The 17,661-nt window shown below is 35.0% G+C and overlaps 1 pseudogene; it reads left to right on the top strand.

Annotated features, from left to right (window-relative positions):
* Nucleotides 1–17,661, top strand: part of LOC139867915 (pre-mRNA-processing-splicing factor 8A-like) — a 114,841-nt pseudogene that overhangs the window by 55,124 nt on the left and 42,056 nt on the right.

Raw genomic sequence — 17,661 nt, 5'->3', positions numbered from 1 at the left:
GTCAACTTGGGTGGTCAATTGTCTATATGAAACATATTTCAATTAATCAAGTCTTAACAAGTTTGATTGCTTAACATGTTGGAAACATTTAATCATGTAAATATCAATCTCAATTAATATATATAAACATGGAAAAGTTCGGGTCACTACAGTACCTACCCGTTAAATAAATTTCGTCCCGAAATTTTAAGCTGTTGAAGGTGTTGATGAATCTTCTGGAAATAGATGCGGGTATTTCTTCTTCATCTGATCTTCACGCTCCCAGGTGAACTCGGGTCCTCTACGAGCATTCCATCGAACCTTAACAATTGGTATCTTGTTTTGCTTAAGTCTTTTAACCTCACGATCCATTATTTCGACGGGTTCTTCGATGAATTGGAGTTTTTCGTTGATTTGGATTTCATCTAACGGAATAGTGAGATCTTCTTTAGCAAAACATTTCTTCAAATTCGAGACGTGGAAAGTGTTATGTACAGACGCGAGTTGTTGAGGTAACTCAAGTCGGTAAGCTACTGGTCCGACACGATCAATAATCTTGAATGGTCCAATATACCTTGGATTTAATTTCCCTCGTTTACCAAATCGAACAACGCCTTTCCAAGGTGCAACTTTAAGCATGACCATCTCTCCAATTTCAAATTCTATATCTTTTCTTTTAATGTCAGCGTAGCTCTTTTGTCGACTTTGGGCGGTTTTCAACCGTTGTTGAATTTGGATGATCTTCTCGGTAGTTTCTTGTATAATCTCCGGACCCGTAATCTGTCTATCCCCCACTTCACTCCAACAAATCGGAGACCTGCACTTTCTACCATAAAGTGCTTCAAACGGCGCCATCTCAATGCTTGGATGGTAGCTGTTGTTGTAGGAAAATTCTGCTAACGGTAGATGTCGATCCCAACTGTTTCCGAAATCAATAACACATGCTCGTAGCATGTCTTCAAGCGTTTGTATCGTCCTTTCGCTCTGCCCATCAGTTTGTGGATGATAGGCAGTACTCATGTCTAGACGAGTTCCTAATGCTTGCTGTAATGTCTGCCAGAATCTTGAAATAAATCTGCCATCCCTATCAGAGATAATAGAGATTGGTATTCCATGTCTGGAGATGACTTCCTTCAAATACAGTCGTGCTAACTTCTCCATCTTGTCATCTTCTCTTATTGGTAGGAAGTGTGCTGATTTGGTGAGACGATAAACTATTACCCAAATAGTATCAAAACCACTTGCAGTCCTTGGCAATTTAGTGATGAAATCCATGGTAATGTTTTCCCATTTCCATTCCGGGATTTCGGGTTGTTGAAGTAGACCTGATGGTTTCTGATGCTCAGCTTTGACCTTAGAACACGTCAAACATTCTCCTACGTATTTAGCAACATCGGCTTTCATACCCGGCCACCAAAAATGTTTCTTGAGATCCTTATACATCTTCCCTGTTCCAGGATGTATTGAGTATCTGGTTTTATGAGCTTCTCTAAGTACCATTTCTCTCATATCTCCAAATTTTGGTACCCAAATCCTTTCAGCCCTATACCGGGTTCCGTCTTCCCGAATATTAAGATGCTTCTCCGATCCTTTGGGTATTTCATCCTTTAAATTTCCCTCTTTTAAAACTCCTTGTTGTGCCTCCTTTATTTGAGTAGTAATGTTATTATGAATCATTATATTCATAGATTTTACTCGAATGGGTTCTCTGTCCTTCCTGCTCAAGGCATCGGCTACCACATTTGCCTTCCCCGGGTGGTAACGAATCTCAAAGTCGTAATCATTCAATAATTCAATCCACCTACGCTGCCTTATATTCAGTTGTTTCTGATTAAATATGTGTTGAAGACTTTTGTGGTCGGTATATATAATACTTTTGACCCCATATAAGTAGTGCCTCCAAGTCTTTAATGCAAAAACAACCGCGCCTAATTCCAAATCATGTGTCGTATAATTTTGTTCGTGAATCTTCAATTGTCTAGACGCATAAGCAATCACCTTCGTTCGTTGCATTAATACACAACCGAGACCTTGCTTTGATGCGTCACAATAAATCACAAAATCATCATTCCCTTCAGGCAATGACAATATAGGTGCCGTAGATAGCTTTTTCTTCAATAACTGAAACGCTTTCTCTTGTTCATCATTCCATTCAAATTTCTTCCCTTTATGCGTTAATGCAGTCAAGGGTTTTGCTATTCTGGAAAAGTCTTGGATGAACCTTCTGTAGTAACCAGCTAGTCCTAAAAATTGGCGTATGTGTTTCGGAGTTTTCGGAGTTTCCCACTTTTCAACAGTTTCTATCTTTGCCGGATCCACCTTAATACCTTCTTTGTTCACTATGTGACCGAGGAATTGAACTTCTTCCAACCAAAATGCACACTTTGAAAACTTAGCGTACAATTCTTCCTTCCTCAATACTTCTAACACCTTTCTCAAATGTTCACCGTGTTCTTGGTCATTCTTTGAGTAAATAAGTATGTCATCAATGAAAACAATGACAAACTTGTCAAGGTATGGTCCACACACTCGGTTCATAAGGTCCATGAACACAGCTGGTGCATTAGTTAAACCAAACGGCATGACCATAAACTCGTAATGATCGTAACGTGTTCTGAAAGCAGTCTTTGGAATATCATCTTCTTTCACCCGCATTTGATGATACCCGGAACGTAAGTCAATCTTTGAATAAACAGACGAGCCTTGTATTTGATCAAATAAGTCGTCGATTCTCGGTAGTGGGTAGCGGTTCTTGATGGTAAGTTTGTTCAACTCTCGGTAGTCGATACACAACCTGAATGTACCATCTTTCTTCTTGACAAACAAAACAGGAGCTCCCCACGGTGATGTGCTTGGTCGAATGAAACCACGCTCTAAAAGTTCTTGTAATTGGCTTTGCAGTTCTTTCATCTCGCTGGGTGAGAGTCTGTAAGGAGCACGAGCTATTGGTGCAGCTCCTGGTACAAGATCTATTTGAAATTCAACGGATCGATGTGGGGGTAATCCCGGTAATTCTTTCGGAAATACATCGGGAAATTCTTTTGCAACGGGAACATCATTGATGCTCTTTTCTTCAGTTTGTACTTTCTCGACGTGTGCTAGAACAGCATAGCAACCTTTTCTTATTAGTTTTTGTGCCTTCAAATTACTAATAAGATGTAGCTTCGTGTTGCCCTTTTCTCCGTACACTATTAAGGGTTTTCCTTTTTCTCGTATAATGCGAATTACATTTTTGTAACAAACGATCTCTGCTTTCACTTCTTTCAACCAGTCCATACCGATTATCACATCAAAACTCCCTAACTCTACTGGTATCAAATCAATCTTAAATATTTCGCTAACCAGTTTAATTTCTCGATTCCGACATATATTATCTGCTGAAATTAATTTACCATTTGCTAATTCGAGTAAAAATTTACTATCCAAAGGCATCAATGGACAACTTAATTTAGCACAAAAATCTCTACTCATATAGCTTCTATCCGCACCCGAATCAAATAAAACGTAAGCAGATTTATTGTCAATAAGAAACGTACCCGTAACAAGCTCCGGGTCTTCCTGTGCCTCTGCCGCATTAATATTGAAAACTCTTCCGCGGCCTTGTCCATTCGTGTTCTCCTGGTTCGGGCAATTTCTAATGATGTGGCCCGGTTTTCCACATTTATAACAAACTACATTGGCATAACTTGCTCCGACACTACTTGCTCCGCCATTACTCGTTCCGACACCATTTGTTCCTTTCGTTCTATTAACCCCTGGTCCGTAGACCTCACACTTTGCCGCGCTATGACCATTTCTTTTACACTTGTTGCAAAATTTGGTGCAGAACCCCGAGTGATACTTTTCATACCTTTGGCATAGTTGCTTCTGATTGTTGTTGTTGTTGCGGTTATTATTATTGTTGGGATGATTGTTGTAGTTGCTGCTGTTGTTGTTGTTGTTGTTGTTGGGCCGTTTGTTGTAGTTGCGATTGATGTTGCGATTGTTGGGATAATTGTTGCGATTATTGTTGTAATTGCTGTTGTTGTTGTATTGGTGATTCTTATCACCGTTTTCCTCCCACTTTCTTTTGACTTGCTTCACATTGGCCTCTTCAGCAGTCTGTTCTTTAATTCTTTCTTCAATCTGGTTCACTAGTTTGTGAGCCATTCTACATGCCTGTTGTATGGAGGCGGGCTCGTGTGAACTTATATCTTCTTGGATTCTTTCCAGTAATCCTTTCACAAACGCGTCGATCTTCTCTTCCTCATCTTCGAATGCTCCCGGACACAATAGGCACAATTCTGTGAATCGTCTTTCGTACGTGGTAATATCAAATCCTTGGGTTCGTAACCCTCTAAGTTCTGTCTTGAGCTTATTGACCTCGGTTCTGGGACGGTACTTCTCGTTCATCAAGTGCTTGAATGCTGACCACGGTAGTGCGTACGCATCGTCTTGTCCCACTTACTCTAGATAGGTATTCCACCATGTTAACGCAGAACCTGTGAAGGTATGCGTAGCGTACTTTAATTTGTCCTCTTCAGTACACTTACTTATGGCAAACACCGATTCGACCTTCTCGGTCCACCGTTTCAATCCGATCGGTCCTTCGGTTCCATCAAATTCCAAAGGTTTGTAGGCAGTGAATTCTTTGTAGGTGCATCCTACACGATTTCCTGTACTGCTAGATCCAAGGTTATTGCTGGTATGTAGCGCAGCCTGTACTGCGGCTATGTTTGAAGCTAGAAAAGTACGGAATTCCTCTTCATTCATATTCACGGTGTGTCAAGTAGTCGGTGCCATTTCCTTCAAAATAGTCAAATGGAACAAGATAATCATACAGAATATTAAGAGTAGTTAATAGTATTTCATAGCATAATATGAACTCATTTATAAAAGCTTTTTCTTCATATTAGCGTTTTATAAGTTTAAATTCGGGTAGTACCTACCCGTTAAGTTCATACTTAGTAGCTAATATACAATTCAACTACTACAATTCTATATGAAAAACTGATTATAATAATATTTCGCGTTCAAACTTTTATACAATATTTTACAAACTTACAATACCGCTTATTTTACATAAAGCATGAAATATAGCACACAATAACTTTGATACAAGATAGTTGTGAAGATAATTCTAGCTAGTACACAAGTCGTTCAGCAAAGGCAATAAAGACACGTAATTCATACGTCCAGAAACAAGTCATGCATTCTGGTTTTACTAGGATTACTTCCCATCCTTGGTCTTGTGGAACATAACCGTTATGGCCGTTGATAAGACAGCGTGTTGTAACGTCGTCAAAGGGACGAGGGTTACGTAATGTCCAACAGTCCCGTAACAATCTAAAAACCTCATTTCTTACCCCAATTACCGACTCCGTCACTTGTGGGAACGTTTTGTTTAATAGTTGTAGCCCGATGTTCTTGTTCTCACTTTGGTGAGAAGCGAACATTACTAATCCGTAAGCATAACATGCTTCTTTATGTTGCATGTTAGCCGCTTTTTCTAAATCACGAAGTCCAATATTCGGATATATTGAGTCAAAATAATTTCTTAACCCATTGCGTAAAATAGCATTTGGGTTCCCCGCAATATATGCGTCAAAGTAAACACATCGTAACTTATGGATTTTCCAATGTGATATCCCCCATCTTTCGAACGAAAGCCTTTTATAAACCAAGGCATTCTTGGAACGTTCTTCGAATGTCTTACAAACTGATCTCGCCTTAAATAGTTGTGCCGAAGAATTCTGACCGACTCTAGACAAGATTTCATCAATCAGGTCTCCGGGTAGGTCTCTTAAAATATTGGGTTGTCTATCCATTTTGTGTTTTTATACTGTAAAATAGACAAGAGTTAGATTCATAAAAAAAAATACTTATTAATACAAGCAATTTTTACATATATCATAAAGCATAAGCACACTATATTACATATATTACACCACACGAATACAACTATCTTATTCCGACTCGCTTGTTTCTTCTTCTTCGGTTTTGGTTCGTTTTGCCAGGTTTCTAGGGATATATGATGTTCCCCTAATACGAGCCGTAATTTTCCACATTGGTTTAGAAAAACCTGGTGGTTTAGAGGTTCCCGGGTCATTGTTACAACTTAAGAACTTCGGGGGTTGACGATACATATAAAGTTCATCGGGGTTGGAATTAGATTTCTCTATTTTATGCCCTTTCCCTTATTATTTTCTTTTGCCTTTTTAAATTCAGTTGGGGTAATTTCTATAACATCATCGGAATTCTCGTCGGAATCCGATTCATCGGAGAATTGGTAATCCTCCCAATATTTTGCTTCCTTGGCGGAAACACCATTGACCATAATTAACCTTGGTCGGTTGGTTGAGGATTTTCTTTTACTTAACCGTTTTATTATTTCCCCCACCGGTTCTATTTCTTCATCCGGTTCCTCCTCTTCCGGTTCTGATTCTTCTTCCGGTTCCGACTCTTCTTCCGGTTCCTCTTCGGAAACTTGTGAATCAGTCCACGAATCATTCCAATTTACATTTGACTCTTCATTATTATTAGGTGAGTCAATGGGACTTGTTCTAGAGGTAGACATCTATCACATAATATCAAACGCGTTAAGAGATTAATATATCACATAATATTCACATGTTAAAAATATATAGTTTCCAACAAAATTTGTTAAGCAATCATTTTTCAAGTAAACACGGTCGAAGTCCAGACTCACTAATGCATCCTAACAAACTCGATAAGACACACTAATGCAAAATTCTGGTTCTCTAAGACCAACGCTCTGATACCAACTGAAATGTCCCGTTCTTATTGATTAAAAACGTTCCATATTAATTGATTTCGTTGCGAGGTTTTGACCTCTATATGAGCCGTTTTTCAAAGACTGCATTCATTTTAAAACAAACCATAACCTTTATTTCATCAATAAAGGTTTAAAAAGCTTTACGTAGATTATCAAATAATGATAATTTAAAATATCCTGTTTACACACGACCATTACATAATGGTTTACAATACAAATATGTTACAACAAAATAAGTTTCTTGAATGCAGTTTTTACACAATATCATACAAGCATGGACTCCAAATCTCGTCCTTATTTAAGTATGCGATAGCGGAAGCTCTTAATAATCACCTGAGAATAAACATGCTTAAAACGTCAACAAAAATGTTGGTGAGTTATAGGTTTAACCTATATATATCAAATCGTAACAATAGACCACAAGATTTCATATTTCAATACACATCCCATACATAGAGATAACAATCATTCATATGGTGAACACCTGGTAACCGACATTAACAAGATGCATATATAAGAATAACCCCATCATTCCGGGACACCCTTCGGATATGATATAAATTTCGAAGTACTAAAGCATCCGGTACTTTGGATGGGGTTTGTTAGGCCCAATAGATCTATCTTTAGGATTCGCGTCAATTAGGGTGTCTGTTCCCTAATTCTTAGATTACCAGACTTAATAAAAAGGGGCATATTCGATTTCGATAATTCAACCATAGAATGTAGTTTCACGTACTTGTGTCTATTTTGTAAATCATTTATAAAACCTGCATGTATTCTCATCCCAAAATATTAGATTTTAAAAGTGGGACTATAACTCACTTTCACAGATTTTTACTTCGTCGAGAAGTAAGACTTGGCCACTGTTGATTCACGAACCTATAACAATATATACATATATATTAAAGTATGTTCAAAATATATTTACAACACTTTTAATATATTTTGATGTTTTAAGTTTATTAAGTCAGCTGTCCTCGTTAGTAACCTACAACTAGTTGTCCACAGTTAGATGTACAGAAATAAATCGATAAATATTATCTTGAATCAATCCACGACCCAGTGTATACGTATCTCAGTATTGATCACAACTCAAACTATATATATTTTGGAATCAACCTCAACCCTGTATAGCTAACTCCAACATTCACATATAGAGTGTCTATGGTTGTTCCGAAATATATATAGATGTGTCGACATGATAGGTCGAAACATTGTATACGTGTCTATGGTATCTCAAGATTACATAATATACAATACAAGTTGATTAAGTTATGGTTGGAATAGATTTGTTACCAATTTTCACGTAGCTAAAATGAGAAAAATTATCCAATCTTGTTTTACCCATAACTTCTTCGTTTTAAATCCGTTTTGAGTAAATCAAATTGCTATGGTTTCATATTGAACTCTATTTTATGAATCTAAACAGAAAAATTATAGGTTTATAGTCGGAAAAATAAGTTACAAGTCGTTTTTGTAAAGGTAGTCATTTCAGTCGAAAGAACGACGTCTAGATGACCATTATAGAAAACATACTTCCACTTTGAGTTTAACCATAATTTTTGGATATAGTTTCATGTTCATAATAAAAATCATTTTCTCAGAATAACAACTTTTAAATCAAAGTTTATCATAGTTTTTAATTAACTAACCCAAAACAGCCCGCGGTGTTACTACGACGGCGTAAATCCGGTTTTACGGTGTTTTTCGTGTTTCCTGGTTTTAAATCATTAAGTTAGCATATCATATAGATATAGAACATGTGTTTAGTTGATTTTAAAAGTCAAGTTAGAAGGATTAACTTTTGTTTGCGAACAAGTTTAGAATTAACTAAACTATGTTCTAGTGATTACGAGTTTAAACCTTCGAATAAGATAGTTTTATATATATGAATCGAATGATGTTATGAACATCATTACTACCTCAAGTTTAGTAGGTAAACCTACTGGAAGTGACAAGAAATGATCTAGCTTCAAAGGATCTTGGATGGCTTGAAAGTTCTTGAAGTAGGATCATGACAAAAAAACAAGTTCAAGTAAGATTTTTACTCGAATTAAGATAGTTTATAGTTATAGAAATTGAATCAAAGTTTGAATATGAATATTACCTTGAATAAGAAAGATAACCTACTGTATATAACAAAGGTTTCTTGATCTTAGATGATTACTTGGAATGGATTAGAAAGCTTGGAAGTAAATTAGTAAACTTGAAGGGATTTTTGAAGTGTTCTTGAAGTGTTCTTCCTATGATGATTATAGCTTGATTCTTGAAGTGATTTTTGATGAAGATGATGATTAACTACTGGAAAAATACGTTCATAATAGTGTGGGTGTGTTGAGAGAGAATTAGAAAGAGAATTGGAAGTGAAATGGAGTGAATGATGAGCGGTAATTAGTGAGTGGTGAGTGGGGTTAAAAGGAGTTCTAGTTAGTTGACTAGCTCATGGTAGAAGTTAAAATTGATTAGTCATACATGACATAATCAAGAGTGGAATCCCATGCTAGTTCCTATTGGTATATACCCATAGTAAGTACGTTTTGAAGCTGTGTATAATACGGGTAAGAATACGACTAGAATTCTTGATGAAAGAAAAGAATGGGAAAGTAACTGTAACCATTTCCGTTAAGTATGAGTGTTTTGATATATGTCTTGAAGTCTTCCAAAAGTATTTTAATACATCTAAATACACTACATGTATATACATTTTAACTGAGTCGTTAAGTCATCGTTAGTCGTTACATGTAAGTGTTGTTTTGAAACCTTTAAGTTAACGATCTCAATTAATGTTGTTAACCCATTGTTTATTATATCTAATGAGATGTTAAATTATTATATTATCATGATATTATGATATATTAATATATCTTAATATGATATATATACATTTAAATGTCGTTACAACGATAATCGTTACATATATGTCTCGTTTCGAAATCCTTAAGTTAGTAGTCTTGTTTATATGTATATAACTCATTGTTAATATACTTATGGAGATACTTACTTATCATAATCTCATGTTAACCATATGTATATCCATATATATATATATATATCGTCATGTCGTTTTTACAAGTTTTAACGTTCGTGAATCGCCGGTCAACTTGGGTGGTCAATTGTCTATATGAAACATATTTCAATTAATCAAGTCTTAACAAGTTTGATTGCTTAACATGTTGGAAACATTTAATCATGTAAATATCAATCTCAATTAATATATATAAACATGGAAAAGTTCGGGTCACTACATATTGGGCCTAACAAACCCCATCCAAAGTACCGGATGCTTTAGTACTTCGAAATTTATATCATATCCGAAGGGTGTCCCGGAATGATGGGGATATTATTATATATGCATCTTGTTAATGTTGGTTACCAGGTGTTCACCATATGAATGATTTTTGTCTCTATGTATGGGATGTGTATTGAAATATGAAATCTTGTGGTCTATTATTATGATTTGATATATATAGGTTAAACCTATAACTCACCAATATTTTTGTTGACGTTTTAAGCATGTTTATTCTTAGGTGATTATTAAGAGCTTCCGCTGTCGCATACTTAAATAAGGACGAGATTTGGAGTCCATGCTTGTATGATATTGTGTAAAAACTGCATTCAAGAAACTTATTTTGTTGTAACATATTTGTATTGTAAACCATTATGTAATGGTCGTGTGTAAACAGGATATTTTAGATTATCATTATTTGATAATCTACGTAAAGCTTTTTAAAACCTTTATCTATGAAATAAAGGTTATGGTTTGTTTTAAAAATGAATGCAGTCTTTGAAAAACGTCTCATATAGAGGTCAAAACCTCGCAACGAAATCAATTAATATGGAACGTTTTTAATCAATAAGAACGGGACATTTCAATATCCATTAGCCATAAGTGTAGCTAACATTTTAGTTTCATCAATTGGTTCAGTTCCTTCTCCCAAAGAACATTCTCCTGTTTCTTGTAATTCTGGAAATTCTTCTAACAATTCTGCATGTGAATCTATAGTTTAAATATAATAACATGTATCATCTGCAGATTGCGGTTGTTGCATGGCTCTATCAACAGAAAAGGTAACACTCTCGTCCTCTATACTTAGGGTCAATTTCTTACCAAACACGTCTATTATTGCTTTAGCCGTGTTTAAGAATGGCCTTCCTAATATGAGAGGTACTCAAGAATCTTCTTCCATGTCCAGAATAACAAAATCTACTGGAAATACTAAATTACCAACTTTAACTAGCATGTTCTTCATTATCCCTCTAGGATATTTTTCTGATCGATCGGTTAGTTGTATGCTGATTCGTGTTGGTTTCAATTCTCCAAGGTCTAGTTTAGCGTATAGTGAATATGGTATTAGATTTATACTAGCACCTAAGTCTGCCAATGCTTCTATTGAACTAAGACTACCCAGAAAACATGGAATTGTGAAACTTCCTGGATCAGATAATTTTTCTGGTATCTTATTCAACAGCACTGCAGAACAATTAGCATTCATAGTAACAGCCGAGAGTTCTTCCATTTTCTTTCTATTTGTGATAAGATCTTTCAGAAATTTAGCATATCTAGGCATTCCTGAAATTACATCAATGAAAGGAAGATTTACATTTATTTGTTTAAACATATCCAAGAATTTGGATTGCTCGGCTTCAAGTCTTTCTTTTCTCATTTTACTTGGGTAAGGAAGTGGTGGTTGGTATGGTTTAACATAAGGTTTAGCCTTAACTGTGTTATCTTCATTAACCTTTTCAACTACCGGTTCTTTTTCCTTATCTTGATCAGATTGTGGTTCTTGTAGAGTAGGATTAGCTTCATCAGAAATTACAGGTATTTTAGGTGGTTTAAGTGTAATACCACTTCTTGTGGTAATGGCTTTAGCTGTTTCATTCCGGGGGTTAGCATTTGTATCACTAGGTAAACTTCCTGATTTTCTTTCACCTATCAACCTTGCTAGGTTGCTCACTTCTTGTTCCAAATTTTGAATAGAAGCTTGTTGATTTCTAAATGCTTGAGCATTTTATTCATTGGTTTGTTTCAGAGATGTGAAAAACTGTGTTTGAGATTCAACTAGCTTTGACATCATATCTTCTAAATTTGGCTTTTTATCATCGGTTTGTGGTGGTTTGTTTTGAAAAATAGGTCTTTGCTGATTGTAAGTATTATTGGATACTTGTTGATTGCTAGGACCTTGTTGATTGTTGTATGGGACATTTCGGTTATAATTCTGGTTTTGATTGTAGATTGGTCTTGGCGGTTGATAATTATTCTGATAATTATTTCCAGGCCTTTGGTTTTTGTATGAAACATTCTCTCTTTGTTCCATTGTTAGTTCAATACTGAGACAATCTTTTGTCAAATGTGGTCCTCCACACTGCTCACAACTAATTCATATTGAGTGAATATCTTTAGTCATCTTTTCCATTCGTCTCTCGACAGCATCTATCTTTGCGGAAATGGAATCTAAGTCATGGCTAGAATCGGCTCTAGCTGCTTTAGATGATCTAACGATATCTTTTTCTTGGTGCCACTCATGTGAGTGGGAAGCAGTGTTATCAATAATTTTGTAAGCATCAGTTGCGGTTTTCTTCATAATGGAACCACCAGCTGCTATATCGATGTCTTTTCTTGTAGTGATGTCGCATCCTTGGTAGAATATTTGTACTATTTGACAAGTGTCTAAACCATGTTGTGGACATCCTCTTAATAACTTTCCAAATCTTGTCCACTCCTCATAAAGAGTTTCGTTTGGCTTTTGTGTGAACGTAACAATTTCTCCTTGAAGTCTTACGGCTTTAGATGCCGGAAAGAATTGTTTAAGAAATTTTTCAACTAAAACGTCCCATGTATCAATCGCCCCTTCAGGTAACGATTCTAACCAATCTTTGGCTTCTCCCTTTAAAGTCCAGGGAAATAACATGAGATATATCTGTTCATCCTCAACTTCTCGAATTTTAAATAAAGTATAGATCCTATTAAAGGTACGAAGATGTTCGTTTGGATCTTCCTTCGGCGCACCACTAAATTGGCATTGATTTGTTACCATGTGTAGGATTTGTCCTTTGATTTCATAATCTGGCGCATTAATGTCAGGTTGAGTAATTGCGTAACCTTGGCCAGTGCGTTTAGCTCTCATTCGGTCTTCCATACTTAGAGGTTCCAGATTCTCCATAATTGAATTTGTTGAATCTGAATCACTAGAGGATTCTGATTTAATGGTTGGTTCCTCGACAATCTCTGTTTGAATGATTGGTGGTTCCGGAGGAAAGATTAATGGTTCAGGATCTCTGAATTGTCCCTGAATATTCTCCGGATTCTCAATTGTGAGGTCGGGTTCAAAAAATGGATTATCGGAAATTTGAATTGGAGTATTTGGTCGACTAGATGACGATTCTAAAGAAAAATCAACGGCGACAATATTTGCTAGATGTCTTGATCGAGTTACAGGTGGTGAACGTATAAAAGGTGGTGAACGTTTTGCTCGGTGCATTCACTGAATATCCTATTAATTATAAAAGATAAAAATTATTAAAGTTATCAAATTAACAGACTTTTCTGCTTTTGCCCACGTTTCGAATAGCCAATAGATGCAGCAGGGAGCCAGAACCCTTTAAATCGGAAGCTCACAACTCAGCCACTAACAAATCCAACTATTACTACGAAACAGAAAATTTGGATGTCTATCAATTTAACCGCTTAAAATAATTTTTTGTTGAAATTTTAGAGAAATTTTAGAGAAGAAATAGAAGAAAAATCTAAGTCCTAAAAACTAGAGCGGCGAAAAATAAGAAAGAAAAAGAGCGCGTCGGAAAAACGTCGAAAAATAAAAGGTCGAAAAAAAATATAAAAATAAGAAAGTAGCGCGTCGAAAATTAAAAAGGAAGTAAAAACTAAGAATTAAAAGTTACGTCTAAAAGTATTAAAGCTTAAAAGGAATACTATATCTAAAACGGCAATAACTTAAAAAGTACTAAAATATTAAAAACGGCGTCGCAAAATTCTAAAGCACCTAAATCTTAGTCTAAAGAAAAAGCACTTAAGGGATTTTACGGCAAAGCCTAAAAATCTAGAAATAAAAATAACTATGGCAAAAACTATGACTTAAAACTAAATACGAGAGAAAAATACAAATATTACGCTAAAACAAATAAAAAGATACAAAATATAAAAATAAACTTGAAGTTGTAAAAAGTACAATTTTTATAAAAATATTATTTTTGTATTATTTATTTTATAAAACTATTAATTTTATATATTTATTAAAACTAATTAAACTAAATATATAAATTAAATACTAAAACTAAACTTAATTAATTAAATAAACAAAACCTAATTAGGGTTATAATAATAATAATTAAAATATACTCCGTAATTAATGCTGAATTAGGTCAAACCTGGCGTGTCAGGCATGTTCATGCGATCGCATGAATTTTTGCCTTCGGGCTCATACGATCGCATGGGCTAGGGTTTCGGGCCAGAGCTGGGCTGCTACAGTACCGGGCCTCGAGTAATTTTATATATATATTTTTTTCAGTTTTCTGTTTTAATTTTATATAAAATATATATATAACTTAAATATAAATTTAATTTTAAAAACTAAAATAAAAATACTTTTTAACTTTATATATATTTAAAAACTCTTAAAAACAAATATATAGATTTTTTTATATTTTCTAAAAAAAACGTATATTTTTAATAAAAACTTAATAAAATTCGAATAAAATCATTTTTTTATATATAGCATTTCGCTTCCGGTGTTTTAGCTTTCCCCGGCAGCGGCGCCAAAAATACTTGATGTGTGCGAGGTGGTGTATAAAATAGTTATATATTTGCTACAAAATACTATTAAATACGATACAATTTTACACAAGTGATTTATTTATTTATAGAGTGGATATACTTAAACCTTGCTACAACACTTATAGGCAGTGTACCTAATCGTACAGTAGTGTAGTTTTTAGTAAGTCCGGTTCGTCCACAGGGAACTCTAGCCAAGCTTAACGCTATATTTGTAACTTATAATTATAAAAATACAAAAATATATATAAGTAGTATTATTATTATAAAAGGGGGGGTTTTTACCGTTTAATGACCGGTTTGTTGATTTTAAAACTTTTAGTCGCAGTTAAAACCTAATGTAAAATATTAAAAATAAATATAACTTAATTTAAAGCGTAAAGTAAATAACGATAATGAAATTGCGATAAATAAAAGTGCGATAAAATAAAATTGCGATAATTAAAGAGTACGATAATTAAAAATACAATTAAATAAAATGACAATAAACAAAAGTGCGATAATTAAAAGTGCAATTAAATATGAAATATATAAATTATGCTTATTTAAACTTCCGTAATCATGATGTTTGACGTGTTGATTTTAGTTTATTTCCATGGGTTAATTGTCCTTTGTCCTGGATTATTCAATATGTCCATCTGGTTTTTGTCCATAACAGTCCATCAGTCATAAATATAAAGTGCGAGTGTCCTCGTCAAATTTTCCTTATATCCGAAGTCAAATATTCCAACTAATTGGGGACTTAAACTGTAACAAGGTCTTAATACTTTGTTTAATAATTACACCAGGTTATCGACTGCGTGTAACCCAAGGTTTTAATACTTTGTTAACAATTACGCCAAGTGTCCTTGTACATAATTCACCCCTGTTTTAATAAGTCTATTAACTATTAATCCATTCCCGTGTCCGGTTAAATGAACGATTATTCGTACATATAAATATCCCGCCCATCGTGTCCGATCGAGTGTATATGGTTATTTATAGGTACGTCCAATTGTAAATCTTTATATTAAATTAACAAACTATCATTTAATTAAACAAATATAAAGCCCATTAATAGCCCATAGTCTAATTTTCACAAGTGTCGTTCTTTTGTCCAAACCCCAATTATGGTACAAAACCCAATTACCCAATTTTAATTCTTAGCCCAACATCACGATTACTTCGGTATTAAATAAGCATAATAATAACTTAGCTACGAGACATTAAATTAAAAAGGTTGAACATAACTTACAATGATTAAAAATAGCGTAGCGTTACACGGACAGAATTTCGACTTACACCCTTACAACATTCGCTAACATACCCTTATTATTAGAATTAAAATTAAAATTAAAACTAAAATTATAATATATATATATATATATATATATATATTTACCTATGAGAGAAAGGAAAGAAAAGATGGATATATTTGCTCAAAAACTGCGAAATTTATAGATGTGGCCTGTCACCTACTGCCATGCGATCGCATGGAAAATGTACTTCCAGGCCATGCTATCGCATGGCCACTTTTTCCAGCTCACAAGAGTTTGTTTCTTTCTTTGCCGACGTTTATAATATATAATATAATATATATATATTAATTTTAAGAATTAATTATATATTATATTATATTATATTCATGTGCATAGTTGACTCATAATTTTTAGTCCGTTGCATCGAGCGTTGAGAGTTGACTTTGGTCCCGGTTCCGGATTTTCGAACGTCCTTGCGTATAATTTAATATCTTGTACTTTGCATTTCGTATCTTGTACTCTTGTAATTTTGAGACGTTTCTTATCAATAATTGGAACCACTTTGATTGTACTTTGTACTTTTGAGCTTTTTGGCCATTTGCGTCTTAAATTCGTCGAATCTGTCTTTTGTCTTCACCTTTTATTATTTAAACGAATATCACTTGTAAATAGAACAATTGCAACTAAAAGCTTGTCTTTCTTGAGGGATAATGCTATGAAATATATGTTCGTTTTTAGCATTATCACCTGGCCTAAAGAAGAATTTACTGTCAGTACCACAATTAACAGCAGAAGGGAACTATGTGCTCTTTGGACCAGAAGATGTGTCCGTATTCAAGAGAGTGAAGGTGGTTGGCAATCCAATTATGCAAGGAAGAAGAATAGATTCGGTCTATGTACTATCTGCTGAAACAGCATATGTGGATAAGACTCGGAAGAATGAGACGGCTGATCTTTGGCATGAACGTCTTGGGCATGTGGGCTACAACAAGTTAAAGGAGATGATGGTGAAACACATAGTAAATGGGCTTCCTCAAATTGATATCCGAACAGATACAATATGTGCTGGATGTCAATTTGGAAAAGCTCATCAATTGCCATTCAAGGAGTCACAACATCAGTCCAAGACACCACCAGAGCTCATACACTCAGACGTCTTTGGCCCAGTGAAACAAACATCACTTGGAGGAATGAAGTATATGGTGACATTCATTGATGACTTCTCAAGGTATGTATGGGTTTACTTCATGAAGGAAAAGTCGGAGACTTTTCAGAAGTTTAAAGAGTTCAAGAAGAAGATAGAAAGTGAGCTCAATAATAAGATTAGGTGCTTACGCACAGATAATGGAGGAGAATATTTATCAACCGAGTTCAATATCTATCTTGAGAAGCACAAGATCAGAAGGCAATTGACTTGCCCCAATACTCCACAACAGAATGGAGTGGCAGAATGCAAGAATCGTCACCTTGCCAAAACTTGTCGAAGTATGCTTCATGGTAAGAATGTACCAGGCAGATTTTTGGCCGAATGTATGAGGACGGCATCGTACGTGATTAACAGACTCCCACAAACAAAGTTGGGATATATTTCACCATATGAAAGATTATGGAAGATCAAGCCAACCGTCAACCATCTCAAAGTTTTTGGATGTGTATGCTACGTCTTCGTGCCAGATCATCTACGAAGCAAATTTGAGAAGAAGGCAATTCAGTGCATTTTTGTCGGTTATGATGAATCAAGAATAGGATGGAGATGTTGTGATCCAAATACTGGAAAGTGCCATACTTCAAGAAATGTGGTATTTGATGAAGCTTCTTCATGGTGGTCACCTCAAAAGATAGAGCTTCCAGAATCTCATGGATTAGAAGAAGGTCCAGAA

This window comes from Rutidosis leptorrhynchoides, chromosome 9 (assembly GCF_046630445.1).
Source record: "Rutidosis leptorrhynchoides isolate AG116_Rl617_1_P2 chromosome 9, CSIRO_AGI_Rlap_v1, whole genome shotgun sequence".
Classification (NCBI taxonomy): Eukaryota; Viridiplantae; Streptophyta; class Magnoliopsida; order Asterales; family Asteraceae; genus Rutidosis; species Rutidosis leptorrhynchoides.
This window is presented reverse-complemented; position numbering and strand designations above follow the sequence as displayed.